Raw genomic sequence first — 25,112 nt, forward strand, 5'->3', positions numbered from 1 at the left:
CGAGGGACCAGCGGGTAGAACGCGGGAGGGGGCACGCACGTGGGGGCCAGCGGCGACCCCCCTGGACCGAGACTTCCGTCTCCCGGGTGGGTCGGGGGCAGCGAGGGCAGAGAGGACGCTGGCATCATTGTGCAATTCCCGCCGGGCTGGGGGCGGGGGGCAGGCCCTGTTCTTTCTTCCCCAAAACACTTCAGTTTTTTCCTACCTGATGCAACACCAAAAAGAGCAAGTCTGCAATGACCAGGGGCAGAAGTGGGGGGTTTCTTATGCAAGAAACGGCAACTGTGTTTTAAATTTTAATTTCACTTTTTATTGGAGTAGAATTGCTTTGCAATCTTCTGTTCGTGTCTGCTGTGCAATGAAGTGATATACACCGTATAGCTCTTCCCTCTTGGACCTCTCTCCCGCCCCACCCCCGACTGGAATTGATATAAATACACTTGCTTTTAGTCACTAAGTCCTGTCCGACTCTTTTGTGACCCCACGCACTACAATGCGTAAACAGGTAACTGGTGGGAAGCCGGCCGTGTAACACGGGGGTCAGCCCAGCGCCCTGTGCTGACCCACAGGCCGGGGATGTAACTGTGGTTTTAAACCTGAACGCCTCCGGGCCTAAAGCGGCCAGTGGAGCTGTGCTGCCCCGCTTGGCAAACCTGGGCTGACAGCAGATGTGGCTAGCCCGGCACTCGCCCAGAGAGGGGTGGACTGAGGGGAGGCATTCTCGGGGCTCCTATTCCAGCTGAAATCTAGACCAGCTCGTCCGGGAACCAGGGAGAGAAGGAACAGCAGCTGGGGGCAACGGGATGAACCCGCAGGTCCTGGGATGTGAGAAAGGAAACCAGTGTTACGCCAACACCCGAGAGAGGCTCAGGGCCGGCGACGCTGGTCCTCGTTTCAGCTTCACCAGAGGCCTGAGAGGTCAGGCCGCCGGGCCAAGGCCAGTCCTGCTTTGCAGCCTGACCAGATGGGCCTGCGGGCCTGAGGAGCCTCGCCCTGGGGGACGTTCCCACCCGACGTGACAATGCACTGCGCTGATTCTAGCGAGGCGCACAAACCGTGTGAATTTTACCATCGTTTTGCTGGAAGGGATCCTGTCGGTGACCCGAGAGTGGCCTGTGATACAAGAAAAAAACAAATATTTGGCCTTTGTTCTGGCCCTTGACACACAGTCGCTAGAGTCCGTGGTATCTCTTGGGACGTCCCTAGCTGTCCAGTGGCTAGGACTCTGCACGTCCGCTGCAGAGGATGGGGTTCCATCCCTGGTCAGGAAACTAAGATCCCGTATCCTGCACAGAGTGGCAAAAAAAAAAAAAAAGGAGTTAATTAAATAAGACCCTTTCATCTGTGAAGTAATGAGCATGCTTCGTGAGCTGAGGGGACGACAGGTGTCTGGGGGCCCCAGGTCCTTTCAGGACGAGCGCTGGTCTCCGAAAGGACCCGGCGTGATTAGAGGGTTGGCCCTGGCAGCCCCGCCCCTTGACCCCTGGGCGGGGAGAGCGGCTGGGGGCTCAGTCCTGCGGCCGGGGTGTGGATGGGGGCCCCGTGGAGGGGCCAGGAGGGCCGTGTCCCCAGGAGGCCACGGACGCTCCATGGGCTCCCCTCCCTCCCCTCCTCCCCCGAGCACCGCATCCATCCGGCTGTTTCCGAGTTGTGTCTTTTTTAATAAACAGGTGCTAGTGAGTGAAGCCCCTTCCTGGGTTCTGTGAGCCGTCCTAGGAAACAATCAAAGCTGGGGGGCGGGGTTGGGAACCCCCTATTCACCGTCATAGTTGGAGGCGGTCTGGACTCGGTACAGGTGTGGGGACCGTCTTGTGGGGCTGAGTCCTTAACCTGGGGGTCTGAGTAAACCAGGCTGACGCTGTCAGAATAGACTTGGACCCCCCCCAACTGGGGTCCAGAGACTCAGAAAAGTGGATGTGGTGTTGGAACAGCCCCCTCCCCCAACCAGGGGCTGCGACAAGCAACGCTGCTACGGACATCTGTGCGCACTGTCTTGAGTGGGCGTAAATTTTCAGTTCTTTTGGAGAAATGCCCCAGAGTGTAATTGCTGGGTTGTGTGATACTCGCATGCTTAGTTTTACTGAAATGAATAAAAAGCCGCACGGTAGTCAAATGCGCTCTCACCATCCTTTTAATCTCCCGCTGAATCTGTTCGTAGGCCCCTTTCGCTTTCCTGATGCTTTTTCATTGGTTTCGTCTTTTCGTGATCCAACTTGCCAGACTTTGATCATCATGTCCATCTTTCCAGGCAAGCCAGGGGCTGCGGTCCCTCCCGCACCCGCCCCGTCCCACCTTGTTACCTCTTGCTGTTGCTGGGCATTGCTATCGGCCATTCATTGCTTGGGGTAAAGGCTTTAAATTCTCTTGTTCCTGACTCCTGGCCTCCTGAGTCCTCGCCTTCACAGAGACGGTCCCGTGGGTGAGAGTGCAGGGCGGGCTCCAGGCCCCGCGTCCGTGCCAGGGAGACTGGCCCTGCGTCCTGCCCACATGACCGTCGGCACCCCCTCCCCCTGCCTGGGGTCAGCCGGGGACGCTCACCCCACTGCGGGCTCCGGGGACAGGCCTGGGCCCTGGGCCGCATTCCCACACACAGTCTGGAGTCTGGTCTCTGGCTGCCCTTCCTCCACCGACAGAGGGGCCTGGTGGGGCCGCAGTCCACGGGGTCGCAAAGAGTCGGGCACGACAGCACTCACAGAAACGCAGCCACATGCGGCCCTGCTAACGGGCCAGTGCCCCGGCCTTCCTCACACCCGCATCTCCCCACAGGGGCTCCTTGCAGAGTCTCGAGGGCGGCAGACAGACCTGCAGACAGACGGGCAGGCAGCCCGTGCTCAGAGGCTCTGCTGGGCTCCACCCCCGGAGCCTCTTCCTTCCCGGTGGGCATCTGCCGGCCTCTCGGCTCTTCAGCACTGACCAGTAAGCCCCCCAGCCCTGGATCACCCCGGCGGGTGAAGGCGGTGCACTGGTGGCCATGGCCTGCTGGGACCCTGGGGGTGCTGCTGTCCGTCTTGTCACCTGCACACTGACACACCTTCCGTATGTGCAAAAACACGGCCCAGTTTCACAAATGTGGACAGGACGCAGAGGCGGGGCCGCCCCCTCAGCGCCCTCGGCCCCTGTGCTCCGGGGGCCGTATGGGTCCCTGAAGTCACTTGGTGCCCGCCCTCCCCTCCAGGTGCTGACCGGCTCCTGTCCCGGGGGCGCACAGGCTGTGCTTCGGGGGACACAGACGACACGGGCCCGTAGCAGGCGGGGACAGCCCCCCTCCCGATCTGCGGCTCTCACACGGGGCAGGGCAGTGGGGCCGGAAGCCTGATGCACACAGTCGGGGGCAGCCCTGGGGTCCTGGCTGGTGGCAGGAAGGGGCAACCTCTGAGGAGCCCCCACCAGGGGTTCCCCCCCCCACACTCTGTACCGTGGCCCACAGAGGCCCCGGCGCCTCTCCAGACGGTCAGAGTGACCCAGGAGGACAAACACTCGGGCGCTCAGACCAGGGGGCTTTCAAGTCCACATCATGCAGGAGGGGGACAGGTGGGCACCAGTGGCTTCTGCCCTCCTGGCCCGAGAGAACGGAAAGCCCCCAGTCCAGGGACAAGCGCAGCAAGGGAGGCCCCGGTCCTGGCTCAGGGGCCCTGCAAGGCCTCAGGGGCTGTGGTCACGCAGCAGCCCCGCAGCCAGGCCCCAGGTGTCCGCACCCGAGACCTCACCCTTCCCTGAGGGCTGTCGAGCACCTCCGAGCAGCTCTGGGGACGGCGAGGCTGGGGGTCTTGTCTGAGCCAACACATCTGGGGGCTCAAGGACCTCAGGGGGCAAGGTCTGAGAAGCCCCCGGGGACTGAAGCCTGCTTTGCGGGTCCCTCACATCCCCATCCCCACAGCAAGCGGCTGGGCAAGGACCCCTTGCCACCCACTGGCAGCTTCAGGGAACACCCCCCCCACACCCAGGCCCAAGTCTCTTCCAGGCTGCAAGGATCCTGACACAAAGAGGCTGGAGTTGGGTGGGGGCCCCGGCGGCACCAGAGAACAGCCACTGGGCTGCTCAGGATCAGAACCCCGGACCCGCCGGCTGCTGCCTGTGTCCTGCCCTCAGCCTCAGAGCTGAAGGCTCCAGTAAAGCTGGGACTGGGGTCCCCCAAGCCCCGCCCCCCCCAGGCGGCCTGGTGCCCAAGTGGCAGCAGCTCCGGGCCGTGAGCTCACTCTCGAGTCCAGCACGTGTGGCCCAGCCTGGGGGTTCCTTCACAGCCTCCACGGAGGGGGCCCAGGGTCCCCAGGGTCAGTCCTGACCCCGCACACCAGCTTGGAGGCCACGGTCTGTCTCACTCCCGTGCACTCAGCCGGGCCCCCCTCTGCCCACGGCACCAAAGCCCACAGAGCCCACGCGGGCACCAGGGCCCAGCTCAGAGCCGGCAACACCAGCAGTGACGGAGGAAGACCCGCCAGGGACGTGGAGGAAGGAAGACAGGGCTGGGGTGGGCCCATGGTGGGTGCTGCGGGGGTCTCAGCCCAGCTGGTGGGCAAGCTCCAGGCTGAGGCCCAAAAGGCCAGGGGAGAAGAGTGTGAGTGTGTGTGTGCACGTTGGCGTGCGTGTGTGAACACACGTGTGTGTGCACGTCAGTGGGCTGCATGTGTGCACACAGGCATGTATGCACACGGGGTGTGCATGGGTACGTGTGGCTTTGTATGCATATGTGTGGACATATGGCTATGCTTGCATGTGTATGTGCGTGTTGAGGAGGGTGGCGTTCCAAGCAGAAGAAACCAAATGTCCAGCTGCTGGGAGGTGTGGGGCCCTGTGCCAGGAACGAGCACGCCTGAACGTCCAGTCCGGGGAGGGGTGGCGGGTCAGCTGTGGCCTCAGACTGGAGGAGTGTGAGGCTGTGACAAAAGGAGGACGGACAGGAGACACGGGTGTGCACGGCGCCCTCTCCCTTCCAGGCTGGTGCAGGTGGGCGGGCGGGACATACACACCCCACCACCCAGGCCTGGCCCTCCCGCCCCCTTGCCCACAACCCCAAAGGCCACCTGTCCCGTCGGCCAAGCTGCAGGTGGAGGACGGCTGCCAACCCACGTCAGATGTGCCACCAGCTGCTGACACAGCCTTGAGTGCGTGTGGGGCCGTGTGCACTCCCACTTCTCTGCCCTGGCAGCAGCCACCTGGGCCCTCAGGCTCGATACACAGGTCTGAACCTTGCTCTGACCTTTGCTCCGCTTGCCCCAGCTCAGACGTTCTCCTGGGCCTCTGTTACCAAGCTTTGACTTTGCCAAGTTCTGAATTTCTGAATATGTTTTCATATTCACTTTCCTTTCTGCAACGTGTGCTCATATTCATTTTCATTTCTGTTTGCAGAGTGGACCTTCTTGATCCCACCTCTTCCTCGAACACACAAGGCCAACAGCAAGCAACACACACAGCACCCTAATACACACACACAGCGACCAACACACACACACAGCACCCTAACACACACGCAGCATTCTGTTTCCAACTTTCACCCTTGGCTTTTGGCTCAGTCTCCTCGCGGTCCACTTGCAAAGTGACCACGAAGTGTTCTTTACTCAATGCCCCGGCATCACGTGAACCATAGCTCCAGCCTCTGCTCTCACAGCCACTGTAACTGAGCAGGACCCGAGGGGGCTTCCCACAACAGAACCCCCCCCACCCCGCCAATGTCCTCCACCTGCCTTTTATCTGTAGAGAAACTTTAGTCAAAGGATAAATTTAATCAGAGAAACGAGAAAATGTAGAAACAAAGAAAAAAGTCAAATAAGACAAAATAATAATAGTTTAGCCACTAAACAGAGTCAAGGACCTTTAGTTCCTCCTCCAGGGCTGAGCCATATCCTTTGAGCTGTTTTGCAGATACTGAGCTTCCCTGTGGCTCAGATGGTAAAGAATCCACCTGCAACACAGGAGACCTGGGTTCAATCTCTGGGTCGGGAAGATCCCCTGAAGAAGGAAATGGCAACCCACTTCAGTATTCTTGCCTGGAGAATTCCATGGACAGAGGAGTCTGGCGGGCTACAGTCCAAGGAATCACAAAGAGTCGGACACAACAGAGTGACTAAACCCACAAGCCCCCACCAGGTGGAGGAAGTTAATTGTGTGCTGCCCACCTGCATGGAGACCCCAGACCCGTTGGAACCAAAAGGTTGATGATGCTGACTCCCAGTTACCTCACCACCAACCAATCGGAAGAGTATCCACAAGCGATCACCCTCCCCACAATCCCCTCCCTCACCCTGGAACCCTCCGGGGACTTCGGCCTTTTGAGCACCAGCCGCCTGTACTCCTTGCTTGGAGCCTGCAATAGCCTCCGCTCTTTCCTCCACCATGACTCAGTGTGCATAGACTGGCCGGACTGCACACAGGCAGGTGGACGCAGGTCTGGTTTGGTAACACCAGCAGCCTGTCTGCTAAGCCGGGGCCACGTCATCTCAGGTCACGTCATCTCAGGTCTGGAGCCTATTTGTCACCACAGCACAACCTGGCCTACGTGACTAATACGGGAAAAGGTTTTGACTGTTGTCACAGCAGAACACTAAAATGAGCAACTACCCAACAGGTCGCCCGGACGCCAGGCGGCGCGCTCTGCAGCGCCTGAAGCAGGGCTCAGACTGCCTGGGCTCACGGCCCTGTCCGGGCATTGGCTGCTGTCCCCAGACCTGGCTCCATGCCACCTGTGCCTCATCCTTGAGAAGGCTGGCCTGGCTGCGTCATCTTGATGAGAACAAGAGTGAGTCATATGACTAAGACTAGAGTCAACGGCAAAACTCCCCAGCGACAGTGGGCAGGCACCCCCAGGTCCCACAGCAGAAGTGTGTGCACAGGCAAGACTGAGGGTGTCCCCAGGTCCCACAGCAGAAGTGTGGGCACAGACAAGGCTGAGGGTCTGGGGACACCAACACGATGCCAACTTTTCAAGTCAAAAGCTGCAGGACCAAGAGGAGGCACATGCCAACCTGACATGTCACCAGCTGGTGGCCTGGACCTGGCATGGCCATAGCCACAGGTAGGGCAGGCGGGGATGTGTTCTGTGTGTGAGAAGTCATCTGGTGGGCAGGCGGCCCTGTGGGAAGAGGTAAGGCTAGGTGCTGGGCAAACAGAAAGACTGCCATCCCCCACATCCAATACGGGCACTTGGGGTCACGTGACTGTGTTCTGACCAGTGGGATTGCAGGGGGAGGGAAGCAAGCTACTTCCCACCTGGTCCCCCCTTTCAAGGTGACCTTGGAGGCCACAAGTTTCCAAAAAACAGAAGATGAGGAAGAGCTGGTGGAGAGATCTGACAGAATGTGGTCCACTGGAGACGGGAATGGCAAACCACTTCAGTATTCTTGCCTTGAGAACCCCATGAACAGTATGAAAAGGCATAATGATAGGATACTGAAAGAGAAACTCCCCAGGTCAGTAGGTGCCCAATATGCTACTGGAGATCAGTGGAGAAATAACTCCAGAAAGAATGAAAGGATGGAGCCAAAGCAAAAACAATACCCAGCTGTGGATGTGACTGGTGATAGAAGCAAGGTCCGATGCTGTAAAGAGCAATATTGCATAGGAACCTGGAATGTCAGGTCCATGAATCAAGGCAAATTGGAAGTGGTCAAACAAGAGATGGCAAGAGTGAATGTCGACATTCTAGGAATCAGCGAACTGAAATGGACTGGAATGGGTGAATTTAACTCAGATGACCATTAAATCTACTATTGTGGGCAGGAACCCCTCAGAAGAAATGGAGTAGCCATCATGGTCAACAAAAGAGTCCGAAATGCAGTACTTGGATGCAATCTCAAAAACAACAGAATGATCTCTGTTCGTTTCCAAGGCAAACCATTCAATATCACAGTAATCCAAGTCTATGCCCCAACCAGTAACACTGAAGAAGCTGAAGTTGAAAGGTTCTATGAAGACCTACAAGACCTTTTAGAACTAACACCCAAAAAAGATGTCCTTTTCATTATAGGTGACGGGAATGCAAAAGTAGGAAGTCAAGAAACACCTGGAGTAACAGGCAAATTTGGCCTTGGAATACAGAATGAAGCAGGGCAAAGGCTAATAGAGTTTTGCCAAGAAAATGCACTGGTCATAACAAACACTCTCTTCCAACAACACAAGAGAAGACTCTATACATGGACATCACCAGATGGTCAACACCGAAATCAGATTAATTATATTCTTTGCAGCCAAAGATGGAGAAGCTCTATACAGTCACCAAAAACAAGACCAGGAGCTGACTGTGGCTCAGACCATGAATTCCTTATTGCCCAATTCAGACTGAAATTGAAGAAAGTAGGGAAAACCACTAGACCATTCAGGTATGACCTAAATCAAATCCCTTCTGATTATACAGTGGAAGTGAGAAATAGATTTAAGGGCCTAGATCTGATAGATAGAGTGCCTGATGAACTATGGAATGAGGTTCGTGACACTGTACAGGAAACAGGGATCAAGACCATCCCCATGGAAAAGAAATGCAAAAAAAGCAAAATGGCTGTCTGGGGAGGCCTTACAAATAGCTGTGAAAAGAAGAGAAGCGAAAAGCAAAGGAGAAAAGGAAAGATATAAACATCTGAATGCAGAGTTCCAAAGAATAGCAAGAAGAGATAAGAAAGCCTTCTTCAGCGATCAATGCAAAGAAATAGAGGAAAACAACAGAATGGGAAAGACTAGAGATCTCTTCGAGAAAATCAGAGATACCAAAGGAACATTTCATGCAAAGATGGGCTCGATAAAGGACAGAAATGGTATGGACCTAACAGAAGCAGAAGATATTAAGAAGAGATGGCAAGAATACACAGAAGAACTATACAAAAAAGATCTTCAGGACCCAGATAATCATGATGGTGTGATCACTCACCCAGAGCCAGACATTCTGGAATGTGAAGTCAAGTGGGCCTTAGAAAGCATCACTACGAACAAAGCTAGTGGAGGTGATGGAATTCCAGTTGAGCTATTCCAAATCCTGAAAGATGATGCTGTGAAAGTGCTGCACTCAATATGCCAGCAAATTTGGAAAACTCAGCAGTGGCCACAAGACTGGAAAAGGCAGTTTTCATTCCAATCCCAAAGAAAGGCAACGCCAAAGAATGCTCAAACTACCACACAATTGCACTCATCTCACACGCTAGTAAAATAATGCTCAAAATTCTCCAAGCCAGGCTTCAGCAGTACGTGAACCGTGAACTTCCTGATGCTCAAGGTGGTTTTAGAAAAGGCAGAGGAACCAGAGATCAAATTGCCAACATCCGCTGGATCATGGAAAAAGCAAGAGAGTTCCAGAAAAACATCTATTTCTGCTTTATTGACTATGCCAAAGCCTTTGACTGTGTGGATCACAATAAACTGTGAACAATTCTGAAAGAGATGGGAATACCAGACCACCTGATCTGCCTGTTGAGAAATTTGTATGCAGGTCAGGAAGCAACAGTTAGAACTGGACATGGAACAACAGACTGGTTCCAAATAGGAAAAGGAGTACGTCAAGGCTGTATATTGTCACCCTGCTTATTTAACTTATATGCAGAGTACATCATGAGAAATGCTGGACTGGAAGAAACACAAGCTGGAATCAAGATTGCCGGGAGAAATATCAACAACCTCAGATATGCAGATGACACCACCCTTATGGCAGAAAGTGAAGAGCAACTAAAAAGCCTCTTGATGAAAGTGAAGTGGAGAGTGAAAAAGTTGGCTTAAAGCTCAAAATTCAGAAAACGAAGATCATGGCATCCAGTCCCATCACTTCATGGGAAATAGATGGGGAAACAGTGGAAACAGTGTCAGACTTTATTTTCTGGGGCTCCAAAATCACTGCAGATGGTGACTGTAGCCATGAATTTAAATGACGCTTACTCCTTGGAAGGAAAGTTATGACCAAGCTAGATAGCATGTTCAAAAGCAGAGACATTACTTTGCCAACAAAGGTCCGTCTAGTCAAGGCTATGGTTTTTCCTGTGGTCATGTACGGATGTGAGAGTTGGACTGTGAAGAAACCTGAGTGCCAAAGAACTGATGCTTTTGAACGGTGGTGTTGAAGAATCTTGAGAGTCCCTTAGACTGCAAGGAGATCCAACCAGTCCATTCTGAAGGAGATCAGCCCTGGGATTTCTTTGGAAGGAATGATGCTAAAGCTGAAACTCCAGTACTTTGGCCACCTAATGCGAAGAGTTGACTCATCGGAAAAGTGCCGTGACTCGGATTTAACCTGGCTGAAACAACCTCTGCGTGGAATAGGCCAAGCACAGCAGGAGCCCAACTCAGCGAAACTCCCGCGCTAGAAGCGGAAGGCGAAGAAACCCAGCGCAGGGGAAGGCCCATCGTGCTGGAAACCGGGACAGTGAAAAACGAACTCAGCAGAAAGCTCACGTGGCCCAGTCTCAGATTCCAGAAGGCCTCTGGTTAAGGTAAGAGGTCCTCGCTCCTATGGCTGGAGGGACCTTTACAATCTCTCGTTTCTTGTTTCCTCGAACCTCCCGCTAACAGGCGGGCGGCAGGGGCACAATTGAGAGACTCTGGAGAGGCTGCTCCTCAGCATGTCCCAAAGGCGCTATCTGCTGAGCCCCAGTAGCTGTTACCCAAGCCGGTGGGGGTTCTTCTGTCCTTTCTCTTCTCTGTGCCAAAGATCAGACCAATGAAACTGTGAGCACCGGTCAGATATTTAGCAAATCTTCCGGCGGGCTATGAAGGGGATTCCTTGGTACGTTTTCCCCACTGCTTTTTCCTCCTGTCCTTCAGCTCTCTCCCGGGACTCAAGCCCGGTCAAAACTAGTGAAACTCAGGCTCTGATGCCTCATTGCAAAAATTCATTGAGAGACAAAGTGATAAGAGGTGGATTTGTTAGGATCCAGAGAGAAGCCACCCTTCAGGGTGTGAACCATTGCCGAGGGCAAGGGCTGGGGCCATGGAATTAGGCCTGGCTAGGTTTTGAGAGGGGATGGAATTCATATGCTAATGAGCGAGAGGACCATCCCAGCCATTGGGGAACCACCCACTCCTCCCTCTTCTGACCTTGTGCCTTGGAGCTGTCCTGCCACCTCTGGGTGTGTCTGTTGGCTTATAGATTAAGGTTTACTTGAATTTGACTTGTCATCTTGGACCCAACTGATTTTAATTGGTTTACATTATACCCTTGTGCTATGTCATTCTTTTCAAAGGTTGTGCTCTGCCCCCTTCCTTCCTGTTTCATGCTCTTTTCCTGAGCCCCATTCAGACCCACAAGGTTTCTACAATCTTCTGGAGAGACAACCAGAAAATAGCTGGCCTTGGGAGGGAAATACTCTATAATATCCAACCCCCTAATCCTACCCAATACTGGGCACACTGGAGATCTTGGGGACGCCCAAACTCCAGTCCGGAGGGTCCCAGGAGGTCATCACGCCTTGACCTGCCTAGGGATCGGTCTTCGAGAGGTTGTCACGCCTCAACCTGTTCGGGGATCCTCTAGTCCCAGGGGTCCAAGGAGGCCGTCACGCCTCGACCTGCCCAGGGACCCAATCCTCGGGAAGCCGTCATGCCTCGACCTGCCCGGGGATTCGATCTCTAGGAGGCTGTCACGCCTCAGCCTGCCTGGGGATCTGCACCCTGACCCGGGGACGCCTGGCTCTCAGGTTGCAACAGTTCTGGGTAGGATAAGCTTCAGAAAGACTCACCCCTAAGGAAGTCCACCCATGGAAACATAAAAAGAGCCTATTACTTGCGGGACTGTGCCCAGTCTCAGCAATAACTCAGGAGCCCAATGAGAACCCCACTGCCTTTCTGGAGAGGCTAAAGAGGCACTCAGAAGTTTACCAACCTGGATTTAGACTCTTACAAGGGACGGGTGATTTTAAAGGACAAATTCCTGTCCCAGTGTGCATCAGATATCAGAATTAAGTTACAGCAGCTACAACAGCAGGACCCTGCTGCCTCTTTAGATGAGATGGTCCAGACAGCCACCAATACCTTTTATAACAGAGAACAGGAGAAGGAGGCCAAGGCCCAGGAGAAGGAGAGAAAGAAAGAGACAAGGCATGTCCAGATGCTGGCTGCCCTCCAGAGAAGCCCTATTGCAAACCCCGAGTCCTTGAAGGACAAGGCACGAGACAGATGCCTGATCTGTAGACAGGCGGGGCATTGGGCCAAAGAGTGTCCAAACCGTGACAAGTCTCCTAGAACGGCTTGCCACAAATGCCATCGACTGGGACATTGGGCGGCACTCTGCCCTCGGGACCCAAGAGCCTCAAGGTCAAGCGCCAAGCCTACCCTCACGATGGTTCAAGAGGACTGAAGTGGCCCGCTCCAGCCAGCCTGCTGTCACAGATAACCATCACGGGCTGGAGCCAAGGGTGCAACTGATGTGGCAGGTAGGTCCGAGAATTTCTTGGTTGACACAGGGGCTCCCTACTCTGTCTTGATCTCCTACTCGGGAGCCTTCTCCTCCCAAACCTGTACCGTTTTGGGTGCTACAGGAAAAGCAACTACTAAAAGATTCACCCGAGCACTTCTTTGTTGCTGGGATGGACAAATATTTTCCCACCAGTTTCTGGTGGTCCCTGAGTGTCCTACTCCCTTGTTGGGAAGAGATACACTCACTAAACTGGGGACCACCCTTGTGATGGGAAGTTTTCCAGCCCCTAGAGCTCTACAGCTCCTGGTTACTACTGAAGAACCCAATACACCTTCAATAGAGAGGGATCAAAAACTATGGGAAGACAAAATCAACCCCCAGGTGTGGGACCAGGGGATTCCTGGACGAGCCCACCAAGCTGAACCGGTCATCATTGTCCTCCGAGATCCCACTCAGTTTCCTAACCGGAAACAATACCCTCTCAAAAGAGAGGCTCGGGAGGGACTACAGCCTTTAATAAATAAATTCCTTGCTTGTGGGCTACTGGTCCCCACCAGTTCGCCATGTAACACCCCAATCCTCTCAGTAAAGAAAAAAGACGGAACCTGGCGACTGGTTCAAGATCTCCGGATCATAAATGAAGCTGTCGTCCCCCTCCATCCCACAGTACCCAATCCCTATGTAATCTTGGGAGAAATCCCACCCAGTGCCAAGTGGTTTATAGTCTTGGATCTCAAAGATGCATTTTTTTGCATACCACTGGCTAAAGAATCTCAATACCTCTTTGCCTTTGAGTGGGAGGCCCCAGGAGAAAAACACCAACAGATGACTTGGACAGTATTACCTCAGGGGTTCAGAGATAGCCCCCACTTGTTTGGACAGCCCATAGCCAGGATCTCCTAGATCTGGACCTGGGACCTAATGGGAAAATATTACAATACGTAGATGACCTACTGATCTGCTCTCCAGATGAGAAAAGCGCCCAACAACATGCAATTCAGGTTCTAAACTTCTTGGCAGAAAGGGGATATAAAGTCTCCCGTGCTAAGGCACAGATGGTCGAGACAAAGGCCACTTACCTGGGAGTTCAGATTACACACGGGTCCAGGAGGCTGTCCTCTGATCGGGTACACGGAATCCTCCAGTTGCCCTCCCCTACGACTTGAAAACAACTGCGAGCTTTCCTGGGGCTAACTGGTTATTGTAGAATCTGGATATCCAACTATGGTCTAATTGCCCCGCCCTTATATGAAAGCTTAAAGGGACGAGATGATTCAATCCCACTGATGTGGGGAACGCCTCAAAAGGAGGCAGAGGCTACACTAAAACAGGTCTTAACTCAGGCACCTGCCTTGAGGTTGCCAGACCCAGAAAAAGCATTCCAAGTTTATGTCCATGAAAGAGAGGGAACAGCCTTGGGAGTGTTAACTCAGAGGTTGGGATCTGAGCCCCAGCCTGTAGCTTACTTATCCAAGAGGCTTGATCCAACTTCCCGAGGTTGGCCTCCCTGCCTTCGAAATCTTGCAGCTATTGCAATCATGATAGAAGATGCTTTAAAACTCTCCTTTGGGGGCAAACTAACAATTTTTACCAGCCACCAAGTAAAACAACTCCTAAATGGGAGAGGCCACTTATGGATGTCTGATCAAAGAATCCTCAGATATCAAGTCATGCTGATGGAAAATCCAGGCCTCACTATATCCCCCTGTGAGGTTCTTAACCCAGCCCCCCTCCTCCCTACCCCCGAGGGCTCTCTCCCCTTTCACTCTTGTCTAGAAACCTTGGACCACTGGACAAAACCCTGCGAGGGATTGTCAGAAGATCCTCTGACCAATCCTGAGGAAGTCTGGCACACTGATGGGAGCAGCTTTGTCTTGGATGGAAAAAGAGGAGCCGGGTATGCAGTCGTCTCCAATTTTGAGACCATAGAAGCTAAGCCTCTGCCACCAGATACTTCAGCCCAATTAGCTGAGCTCGTAGCCCTGACTCGAGCTTTAGAGCTGGGAAACGGAAAAAGAACAGCCATTTACACTGACTCCAAGTATGCCTTTCTGGTGCTACATGCACATGCGGCTGTTTGGAAAGAAAGGGGCCACTTGACCACCCAAGGGTCCCCAATCAAATATGGTGATCAAATCCTTAGGCTCTTGGAGGCAGTCCACCTGCCCACTGAGGTTTCAGTCTCCCACTGTAAAGGACACCAAAAAGGGAGCACGGAAGTGGCACGACGGAACCAAGCAGCTGGTCAGGCAGCTAGGAGAGCAGCATTACAGAACCATGACCTAATAGGGATTGCCACCTTAGTTCCACAGACTAGTCTGCCAGAAACTCCTTCATATACTGAAGGTGAGACTCTTAAAGCTAAGAGTGAGGGCTTTCAAGAGGATCATACGGGGTGGTTCCGAAAGGAGGGGCTCCTTTTCCTGCCTGGAAGCCTCCAATGTAAGCTGGTTAACTCCTTACATGCCACCACTCATTTAGGAGAAAAGGCCCTCCAGAGATGACTAGAAAGGTCCTTCAGAGGAACAGGCCTCCAAATTACTATAAGGCAAGTAGTCTTCTCTTGTCCCACTTGCCAATTAAACAACCCCCAAGGAGCTTGAAGACCCCAGCTGGCCCAGCCCATCCAACGGCATGGGACCTACCCAGGAGAGGACTGGCAGATGGACTTCACCCAGATGCCAGTTTCTCAAGGGTATAAATACCTGTTAGTCATGATAGAAACATTCACAGGATGGATTGAAGGCTTTCCCACCTGGACTGAGAAGGCCAAGGAGATGGTAAAAAAACTGCTCCATGAAATCATTCCAAGATTTGGTCTTCCCAGGTCATTCCAAAGTGACAATGGGACATCATTTCCTTCTAAGGTCACCCAAGGGGTCTCGAAAGCATTGGGCATTACTTATTATCTCCACTGTGCCTGGAGGCCTCAATCTTCAGGAAAAGTAGAAAGAGCCAATCAATTCTTAAAATCATCGATAAAAAAGATAACCCAGGAGACCTCCCTGGGATGGAAGGAGGCTTTACCAATAGCTCTCCTCTGCACCCGCATTGCCCCTAAGGAACAGGTTGGTCTTAGTCCTTATGAGATGCTATATGGGAGACCTTTTGTTTATGTCAATGACCTCTTCCTAGATCCAGAGGCTCAGACCCTCCGGTCTTATACCATGGCCACTGGGCAATTCCACCAGGATATACGCTTGTGGGGTATGAACCAGGACCCAAAAGATTATCTAAAGAGTCACCACTATATGCTCCAGGAACTCAAGTCCTAATTAAAGTCTGGAAAGATGGGTCCCCAAAGGCTCAACTCCAGCCCACATGGAAGGGCCCCTACCCTGTAATACTTTCTACCCCCACAGCAGTCAAGGTACCAGGACGTGACTCCTGGATTCACTATTCACGAGTCAAGCTGTGGAAGAAAACAGAAGAGGACACTCAATACACCTCTGAGTCCCTGGGAGATCTCAGATACCTATTCAGAACTACCAGTGAGTGCCATTCTAATGAACACCCCCAAAATCTGGTTTCTGGGGATAAGATTTCTCAGGATAACTCTAAGGAGCCAACACAGCTTGACAGAGACTGTACTCCAAAACAGACAGGAGATAGATCTTCTGATCCCTGAGCAAGGAGGGACTTGAGCCATCCTGGCGATGTGCATTTAAAATTGACCAGTGTCCCTACTAGTCCTCGTTATGCTATATCGATGATGCCTATGATTATTCCATGTACTGTCAATCGTCTAACCTGTTTTGTCTCTGCCCAGGTCAACCAGCTACAACATGCAGTGCCAGTTCAACAAAGATATAAAACTACAGCTGACCACGGAAGATATCACACACCCTTGGACACCGCTATAAGGACTCTGAGGATTGAGACTAGCAAGAGGGGGAGGCCCAATACCCCTCGCTGCCCCAGTTCAGCAGGAAGTAGCCAGAAAGACCTCGACGCCCCTATTCCCAAAGAATTGGGCCTCCCATCTCTTGAGGGGGGAATGTTAGATAGGCAGAATAGGGAAAAGGAGTCCAAAATGGTGGTGGCTAAAAGACAAGGAAGGTCAAAGGAAGGTCCGAGGACCAGAGTGAAGACTTAAGGCAGAACAAACAGCACTCCTGGCTAAGCCCAGTTTGCATAGGGCAGGCCCAGGTGGAGGGAAAAACATATAAAAGGAGGAGCCAAAGTGCTTTCTCAGGGACTCTCTCTCCCGCGTGCGTGCGCACGCGCGCGCTCTCTCTCTCTCTCTCCCCCCGCCACCTCCTTCCCCACGCACTCCTCCACTCTGTTCTCTTTGAGTCTTGGATTCTCCTGCTATCTTCTAAATACAATGGAGCTGTAACACTGATTTGCCTAAGAGCTGTAGCATGGTTTGTCCAAGACCCAAGAGCTGTGACACACCGAGGGCTTTAATGTCCGTCGCTCCAAATCTTTGTTGTGACGAGACAAAGAACTGAGGAACATACACTCACGTGACAGTCATGTATGGATGTGAGAGTTGGACTGTGAAGAAGGCTGAGTGCCGAAGAATTGATGCTTTTGGAGGTGACCCTCCTCCCTCCTGGCTGGTCTCAGGCTCTGGCCCCAGCTGACTGCTCCTGTGGAAATTGGAATGAGGATGAACTCCAGGCAGCTGGAAAAGTACCAGGCCACCCTGGAAGGGCTGCTGCGCGAAGTGCTGCCACCCTCCCAGAACGCCCAGTGACAGGCCACTCAGGGGAGAAGGTGGACAGAACTTGGATCCCCTCCACCCAGAGAGGCCCCAGAAATGTGCACAGCTCATCCACTGTTTAAAAAAAAAAAAGAATTGATGCTTTTGAACTATGGTGTTGGAGAAGACTCTTGAGAGTCCCTTGGACTGCAAGGAGATCCAACCAGTCCATTCTGAAGGAGATCAGCCCTGGGATTTCTTTGGAAGGAATGATGCTAAAGCTGAAACTCCAGTACTTTGGCCACCTCATGCAAAGAGTTGACTCATTGGAAAAGACTCTGATGCTGGGAGGGATTGGGGGCAGGAGGAGAAGAGGACGACAGAGGATGAGATGGCTGGATGGCATCACTGACTCGATGGACGTGAGTCTGAGTGAACTCCGGGAGTTGGTGATGGACAGGGAGGCCTGGCGTGCTGCAATTCATGGGGTCGCAAAGAGTCGGACACAACTGAGTGACTGATCTGATCTGATCTGATCTAACCCATGTAAGACTGTGTGTGGGAGGAAGGAAAGGAATGAGAGCTTAGGGTGACTTTGTTACTGCAACAGAATCTAGCTTCAGAGTGGTGGCTGGACCAGCAAGCAGCACCTGAACGGGGTGGATATTCAGATCCTCATGGCACCCCCACCCCCCTGCCCCTGATGACCTCATGACTCAGAAACACTAGGCTGGGGCCCAGCAATTGTGTTCGGACAAAGTCCCCCCACTAGGGGAATGTGATGTCCACCGAAACCCCACCCCGTAGACCCCACGGGGATCCTGGGCATGGAAGTCTTTCAGACAGTTGCTAATCAGGGAAGGGCAGGGATGTGGAGACAAGGGAGGAGCAGCCGAGATACAATAGTGAAGGCTTGAGCAGGGTCCTGGTTCCACCTGAAGAGATACACAGAAGAGGATCTTTGACCTCTTAAACCCCAAACAAATGGCAGATGTTAGCATCTTCATTCCAGAGAAGGCTGCAGTTTGATAACCTTGAGAACCAGAGAGGCTCATCGGGAGACCCACCGGTACCTGTGCTCAGCTTCCTCAGTCGTGTCTGACTGTGTGACCCTGTGGACCGCAGCCCAGCAGGCTCCTCTGTCCATGGGATTTTCCAGGCAGGAACACTGGAGGGGATTGCCATGCCCTCCTCCAGGGGATCTTCCTGACCCAGGGATCAAACCTGCATCTCCTGCGTTGGCAGGCAGATTCTCCCACTTGAGTGCGGGGCCTGCACACAGCCTGATCCTTGTTAGCAACCCTGCCTTTGAACCATCACTATCAAATTCCTCATCAATTTGCCCCAGGGTGGGGGCACACAGGTTTCAGGGCAGGAGCCCATGTGTCCCCCTCTGCCTGCTAAAGCTATTCTTTTCTACTTCACCCAAAACTCTATCTCTGGGGTTCAATTTGGGACCAGTGCACAGAGGCAGAGCTTTCGGTATCAACAGGAGCAAGGGCAGGATTAGCGTGAAGGATGGGTGTTCTAGGCTGGTGACTAAGACGTGAAGACAGGAAACGGCAGGAGAGTAGGTGACAACGCAGATGTGAGATGAACTCAAGGCAGGCTGGAAGGACGGACGTGGGGAGCGGGCTGGAAGGACGGACGTGGGGAGCGGGCTGGAAGGACGGACGTGGGGAGCGGGCTGGAAGGACGGACGTGGGGAGCTGGGGTCCTCAGCCTCAGGTGAGGCAGGGCCAAGGCTGACGAGATCCAAGGGGCAACAGTGGGCTCTCACAAGCGGGGCTACGGTCACTGGAGACGGGCGGCCGTGGTGTTGTGTGTTGTCCTGAACTCAGATTGGGATTTGAACCCATAAGGCTGGGACTCAAACATGGCCCAAACTCGTCCTTTAACTGAGATCTCACACCTGGTTTCAGGAGTTAATGCAGCTTGGGTTCTTGATCTCTCATCTCAGAAAGAATTCAGTGAGAGATGAAGTAGGAAATCGATTTATTCAAAAAGAAACACTCTCCACTGGCAGAGTGTGGGCCATCTCAGAAGGTGAGAGTGGCCTCGAAATATGCAGTGGCTGGCTTTTATGGGCTGGGTGATTTCATGGAGTAGTAATAAGGGGTGGGGATTATTCTAACTATTTGGGGGAAACAGTGGAGATTTCCAGGAAATGGGCCGCAGCCCACGTTTCGGTCTTTGATGATTGATGTCAGAACTGTCAGGGCACCCGTGGGCATGCCGCTGGCTTGCTGAGGGCCACAGTGAGTGTGCACTGTGACAGTGTGCACTGTGACTGTACACCAAGGGAACGCGTGTGTGTGTGCCACAGTGAGTGTGCACTGTGACTGTACACCACAGGAACGTGTGTGTGTCTGCACACATATGAGATGAAGTGAAGTGAAAGTCCTTCAGTCGTGTCCGACTCTGTACAGTCCATGGAATTCCTAGACCAGAATACTGGAGTGGGTACCCTCTCCCTTCTCCAGGGGACCTTCCCAAACCAGGGACTGAATCCAGGTCTCCTGCATTGCAGGCAGATTCTTTACCAGCCGAGCCACAAGGGAAGCCCTCTGTGTGTGTGTGTGTGTGTGTGTATATATATATGTATATACACATATATGTTTTATATATGTGTGTGTGTGTGTGTGTGTATATACACCAAGGGAACATTTTATGCAAAGATGGTCACAATAAAGGACAGAAATGGTATGGACCTAACAGAAGCAGAAGATATTAAGAAGAGGTGGCAAGAATACACAGAAGAACTATACAAAAAAGATCTTCATGACCCAGATAATCATGATGGTGTGATCACTCACCTAGAGTCAGACATCCTGGAATGCAAAGTCAAGTGGGCCTTAGAAAGCATCACTATGAACAAAGCTGATGGAGGTGATGCAATTCTAGCTGAGCTATTTCAAATCCTAAATCCTAAAAGATGATGCTGTTAAAGTGCTGCTCAATATGCCAGCAAATTTGGAAAACTCAGCAGTGGCCACAGGACTGGAAAAGGTCAGTTTTCACTCCAATCCCAAAGAAAGGCAATGCCAGAGAATTTTCAAACCACCGCACAATTGTGCTCATTTCACATGCTAGCAAAGTGATGCTCCAAATCCTTCAAGCCAAGCTTCAACAGTATGTGAATCAAGAACTCCCAGATGTTCAAGCTGGATTTAGAAAAGGCAGATGAACCAGAGATTAGATCAAATTGCCAACAGCCATTGGATCATAGAAAAAGCAGGAGAATCCCAGAAAAACATCTACTTCTGCTTCATTGACTACACTAAAGCCTTTGACTGTGTGGATCACAATAAACTGAAAAATTCTTAAAGGGATGGGAATACCAGACCACCTGACCGACCTCCTGTGAAAACTGTATGCAGGTCAGGAAGCAGCAGTTAGACCTGGACATGGAACAGCAGACTGGTTCCAGATTGGGAAAGGAGTACGTCAAAGCTGTATATTGTCACCCTGTTTATTTAACTTATATGCAGAGTACATCATGAGAAATGCCAGGCTGCAAGAAGCACACTGGAATCAAGATTGCCAGGAGAAACATAAATAATCTGAGATATGCAGAAGAAACCACCCCAGTGGCAGAAAGCAAAGAGCAACCAAAGAATCTCTTGATGAAGGTAAAAGAGGAGAGTGAGAAAGCTGGCTTAACATACAACATTACAAAAGACAAAATTCATGGCATCCAGTTCCATCACTTCATGGCAAATAGATGGGTAAACAATGGAAACAGTGACAGACTTTATTTTCTTGGGCTCCAAAATCACTGCAGATGGTGACTGCAGCCATGAAGTTGAAGCAAGACACTTGCTCCTTGGAAGAAAAGCTATGACAAACCTAGTCAGCAGATTAAAAAGCAGAGACATTACTTTGCCAACAAAAATCCATATAGTCAAAGTTATGGTTTTTTCCAGTAGTCATGTATGGATGTGAGAATTGGACCATAAAGAAGGCTGAGCACCTAAGAATTGATACTTATGAACAGTTGTGTTGGAGAAGACTCTTGAGAGTCCCTTGGACTGTGTCAACTACAAATTGGCACTTACTAAGAGCATCGCCAACAGCTAAACAACAAAGATACTTGCCATCTGACTCTCCGGAGATTACACCCCATGCTGCGATGGCTGCTGACCTTCAGCAACCCCTGAGTGAGTTCAGGGTGGGTGGAGGCCGTCTGTGCTCCAGGGAATCTGGTGGGACAGGTCTTTAGACAGTGGATGTTTTTAGGAACAGATTTTATTATCTCAATCCTTGCATCTCCTCATATCTAGAGAAGCCCTAAGTCCCTTCATGGTGACCTCAGAGCCTCACAACTAACAAAACACCTTTTGTAAAATGAGCGCTTCATGGTATTGAGCTCCCCCTTCTCCAAGACCGTATGTATTGTCTTTCCCCCACTGCTGCTTTGCAGCAGGCTCTCAGAGCTCTCTGAGATGCTGTCCCTGGGCTGCAGTCCTAATTTTGCCCCAAATAGAACTCAACACACAACGCTCAAGTTGTATATTTTTTTCAGTCGACAACTGCAAGGTGATCAAGCCAGTCAGTCCTGAAGGAAATCAGGCCTGGAGTTCATTGAAAGGACTGATGCTGAAACTGAAGCTCCAGTACTTCGGCCACCTGATGAGAAGAACTGACTCATTGGAAAAGACCCTGCTGCTGGGAAAGATTGAGGGCAGGGGGAGAAGGGGATGACAGAGGATGAGACGGTTGGATGGCATCACTCGCTCAATAGACATGAGTCTGAGAAAACTCCAGGAGATGGTGAAGGACAGAAAAGCCTGACGTGCTGCAGTCCATGGCGTCACAAAGAGTCGGACACGACTGAGCGACTGAACAACAACAGTACTGAGACTCAAGGTCTAGTGGAGGTCAGCCCGTCCACCATCCTGGACCCACCTGGTTCTAGCCCGTCTCTGCCGCGCCCTCGGGCTCGGCCATTCTTTCAGAGGCTGTGCCCTGTCCACTTCCCTCCTGTCTCAGCCCCACCTGGGACGGACATGGGGCTTGGCTGGGAAGAGTCCCACAGGCCAGTCCCCTCCAGATCCACACACCTGGCTCCAGGGATGGCAGGGCAGACCTCTGCTGACGTCAGGCTCCTGTAGCAGAAGACACAGCGTAGGAATCAGGGTTCCGATGACAAGGAACTGGCTCACACCATCGGGAAGGCTGGGCAGCCCCGGGACCTGCAGTCAGCGCGTGGGACCTGGAGAACAGAAGGTATCAGTTCTAGTCCAAAAGCCAGTGGGCTCGGGTCTGCAGGAGGGCCCACACTGCAGCCTGAGTCTGAAGGCAGGGAAAGACTGTCCCTGTGTCCGGGCTCCTGACCAGGCCGGGGGAGTTCCCTCTCACTGAGCCTTTTGCTCTTTGTGGGCTTCACATGATTGGACAAGGCCCACCTTCAGGGGCAGGCCTCCTGCTTTATCCAGTCTACATGCTCCAACACTAAGTTCCTCTAGAAACACAGATATACCCAGGAGAATGTTTGAATAAATACCTGTGCTCCCCGTGACCCAGTCAGGTTGACACATGAAGCCCCTCATGTGGCTTCTGTCCTTTTAATGGTGTGGAATTCCATCTCCCACCCACTTCAGGACCAAGGCTGCCGTAAGCCCTGAGCTGGTTCAGACATGACGAGGACAAGACATAGAGGAAACCGCAGGACCTCGCTGGGCACTGGGAGAGGCCGTAGAAGCGGGTCTTGAGTGTGCTGCCTCACAGAGAATTTGAATAAGTGTGTGGATATTGAACACACTCTCCTGTGACACACCCTATAAAGAAGGCTGAGCACCGAAGAATTGATGCTTTTGAACTGTGGTGTTGGAGAAGACTCTTGAGAATCCCTTGGATTGCAAGGAGATACAACCAGTCCATCATAACGGAAATCAGTCCTGAATATTCATTGGAAGGACTGATGCTGAAGCTGCAGCTCCAATACTTTGGCCACCTTATGTGAAGAGCTGACTCATTGGAAAAGACCCTGATGCTGGGAAAGATTGAAGGCAGGAGGAGAAGGGGACGACAGAGGATGGAATGGTTGGATGGCATCACCAACTCAATGGACATGAGTCTGAGCAAGCTCTGGGAGATGGTGAAGGATGGGGAAGCCTGATGTGCTGTGGTCCATGGGGTCGCAAAGAGTCAGGCGTGACTGAGTGACTGAACTGAGTAACTGAGATAGCATATTAGAAAGCAAAGACGCCACTTTACCAGCAAGGTCCATCGAGTCAAGGCTATGGTTCTTCCCGTGGCCATGTACGGACGTGAGAGTTGGACTATAAAGAAGGCTGAGTGTCAAAGAATTGATTCCTTTAAACGGTGGTGTTGGAGAAGATTCTTGACAGTCCCTTGGACGGCAAGGAGATCCAACCAGTCCATCCTAAAGGAAAGCAGTCCGAGTATTCATTGGAAGGACTGATGCTGAAGCGGAAGCTCCGGTACTACGGCACCTGATGCGAAGAGCTGTTGCTGTGGTGCAGTCGCCCAGGCACGTCGGACTCTGTGACCCCGTGGACTGCGGCTCGCCAGGGTTCTCTGTCCCTCACCATCTCCCGAAGGTTGCCCGTTTATGTCCTTCGCATCAGCGATGCAATCCAGCCATTGTATCCTCTGACGCCCTCTTCTCCTTCTGTCCTCCATCTTTCCCAGCATCAGGGTCTTTTCCCATGAGTCAGCTGTTCCCAGCCGATGATCAAAATACTGGCGTTTCAGCTTCTGCATCAGTCCTTCCAAGGAGTATTCAGGGTTGATTTCCCTTAAGACTGACAGGTTTGACTTCCTTGCTGTCCAAGGGACTCTCAGGAGTCTTCTCCAACACCACAGCTCGAAAGCATCAGTTCATCTGTGCTCAGCTTGTTCATGGTCCAACTCTCACATCCGCACATGATGACTACTGGAGAAACCATAGCTTTGACTAGACAGACCTTTGTTGGCAAAGTAACGTCTCTGCTTTTTAATATGCTCTCTAGGTTTTCTTCCAAGGAGTAAGCATCTTTTAATTTCATGGCTGCAGTCACCATCTGCAGTGATTTGGGAACCCCAAAAAATAGAGTCTGCCACTTTTTCCACTGTTTCTCCATCTATTTGCCATGAAGTGATGGGACTGGATTCCATGATTTTTTTCCTGAGTGTTGAGCTTTAAGCCAACTTTTTGACTCTCCTCTTTCACTTTCATCAAGAGGCTCTTTATTTCTTCGTTACTTTCTGCCATAAAGGTGGTATCATCTGCATATCTGAGGTTAATTGATATTTGTCCCAGCAATCTTGATTCCAGCTCATGCTTCATCCAGCCCAGCGTTTCTCATGATGTACTCTGCATAGAAGTTAAATACGTCCGACTCTTTGCGACCCTATGGACTGCAGCACGTCAGGCATTCTTGTCCCTAACCATCTCCCAGAGTTTGCCCCAGTTCATGTCCATTGAATCGGTGATGCCATTCAACCATCTCACCCTCTGTCACCCTCTTCTCCTCTGCCTTCAATCTTTGCCAGTATCAGGGTCTTTTCCAATGAGTTGGCTCTTTGCATCAAAGTATTGGAGCTTCAGCATCAGTCCTTCCAGTGAGTAGTCAGGGTTGATTTCCTTTAGAATTGACAAACTGTGGTCCTAGAGAAGACAACCGAGAGTTCCTTAGACTGCAAGGAAATCAGAGCCATTACACTCCAGTTAAAAAAAAAAGAACCAAATCTAAGTGTCACAGTCATCTAGGGCTACTGTGTAACAAAATACCACAGCCTGGATGAATCAGGTAGTAGAGGTTTACTCTCTCACAGCCTGGAGGCCAGAAGTCCAAGGTCAGGGTGTGGGCTTGGCTGGTTCCTCCAAGGGCTGTGAAGGACCACTGGGAAAGGCCTGTCCCCAGCTCCTGGCGGTTTGCTGGGTTCCTCGGCTTGGAGAAGCCCACCCCCGGCCTCCGCCTTCATCTCCACGTGGCCTCTCCCTGTGGCCTCTCCCTGTGTCAGGGTCCAGTCTCCACATCCCTTGTGGAGAACACTTGCCCCTGGATTTAGGATCCACTCCAAATGCCAATTCAATAACTCTCCATGAAGGCCCTATTCCCAAATACAGTCACATTCTCAGGTACTGGGGGTTAGGACGTCAACATACAAGTTTGTCGGGGACACAATTCAACC

At 52.1% G+C, this 25,112-nt stretch overlaps 1 long non-coding RNA gene across 1 annotated transcript in view; it reads right to left on the reverse strand.

The window, feature by feature from the left end:
- Positions 1 to 301: 301 nt before the first annotated feature.
- LOC138984633 (uncharacterized) overlaps positions 302 to 25,112 on the reverse strand; it is a 30,011-nt gene continuing 5,200 nt past the window's right edge. Inside the window, exons 2-4 of the long non-coding RNA XR_011461872.1 lie at positions 22,034 to 22,185; positions 16,792 to 16,917; positions 302 to 1,286 (exon numbers count right to left, since the gene is read on the reverse strand). This is a non-coding gene — a long non-coding RNA (uncharacterized lncRNA). The remainder of the gene's footprint in view (positions 1,287 to 16,791; positions 16,918 to 22,033; positions 22,186 to 25,112) is intronic.

Source organism: Bos mutus, chromosome 22, assembly GCF_027580195.1.
Source record: "Bos mutus isolate GX-2022 chromosome 22, NWIPB_WYAK_1.1, whole genome shotgun sequence".
NCBI classification, from domain to species: Eukaryota; Metazoa; Chordata; class Mammalia; order Artiodactyla; family Bovidae; genus Bos; species Bos mutus.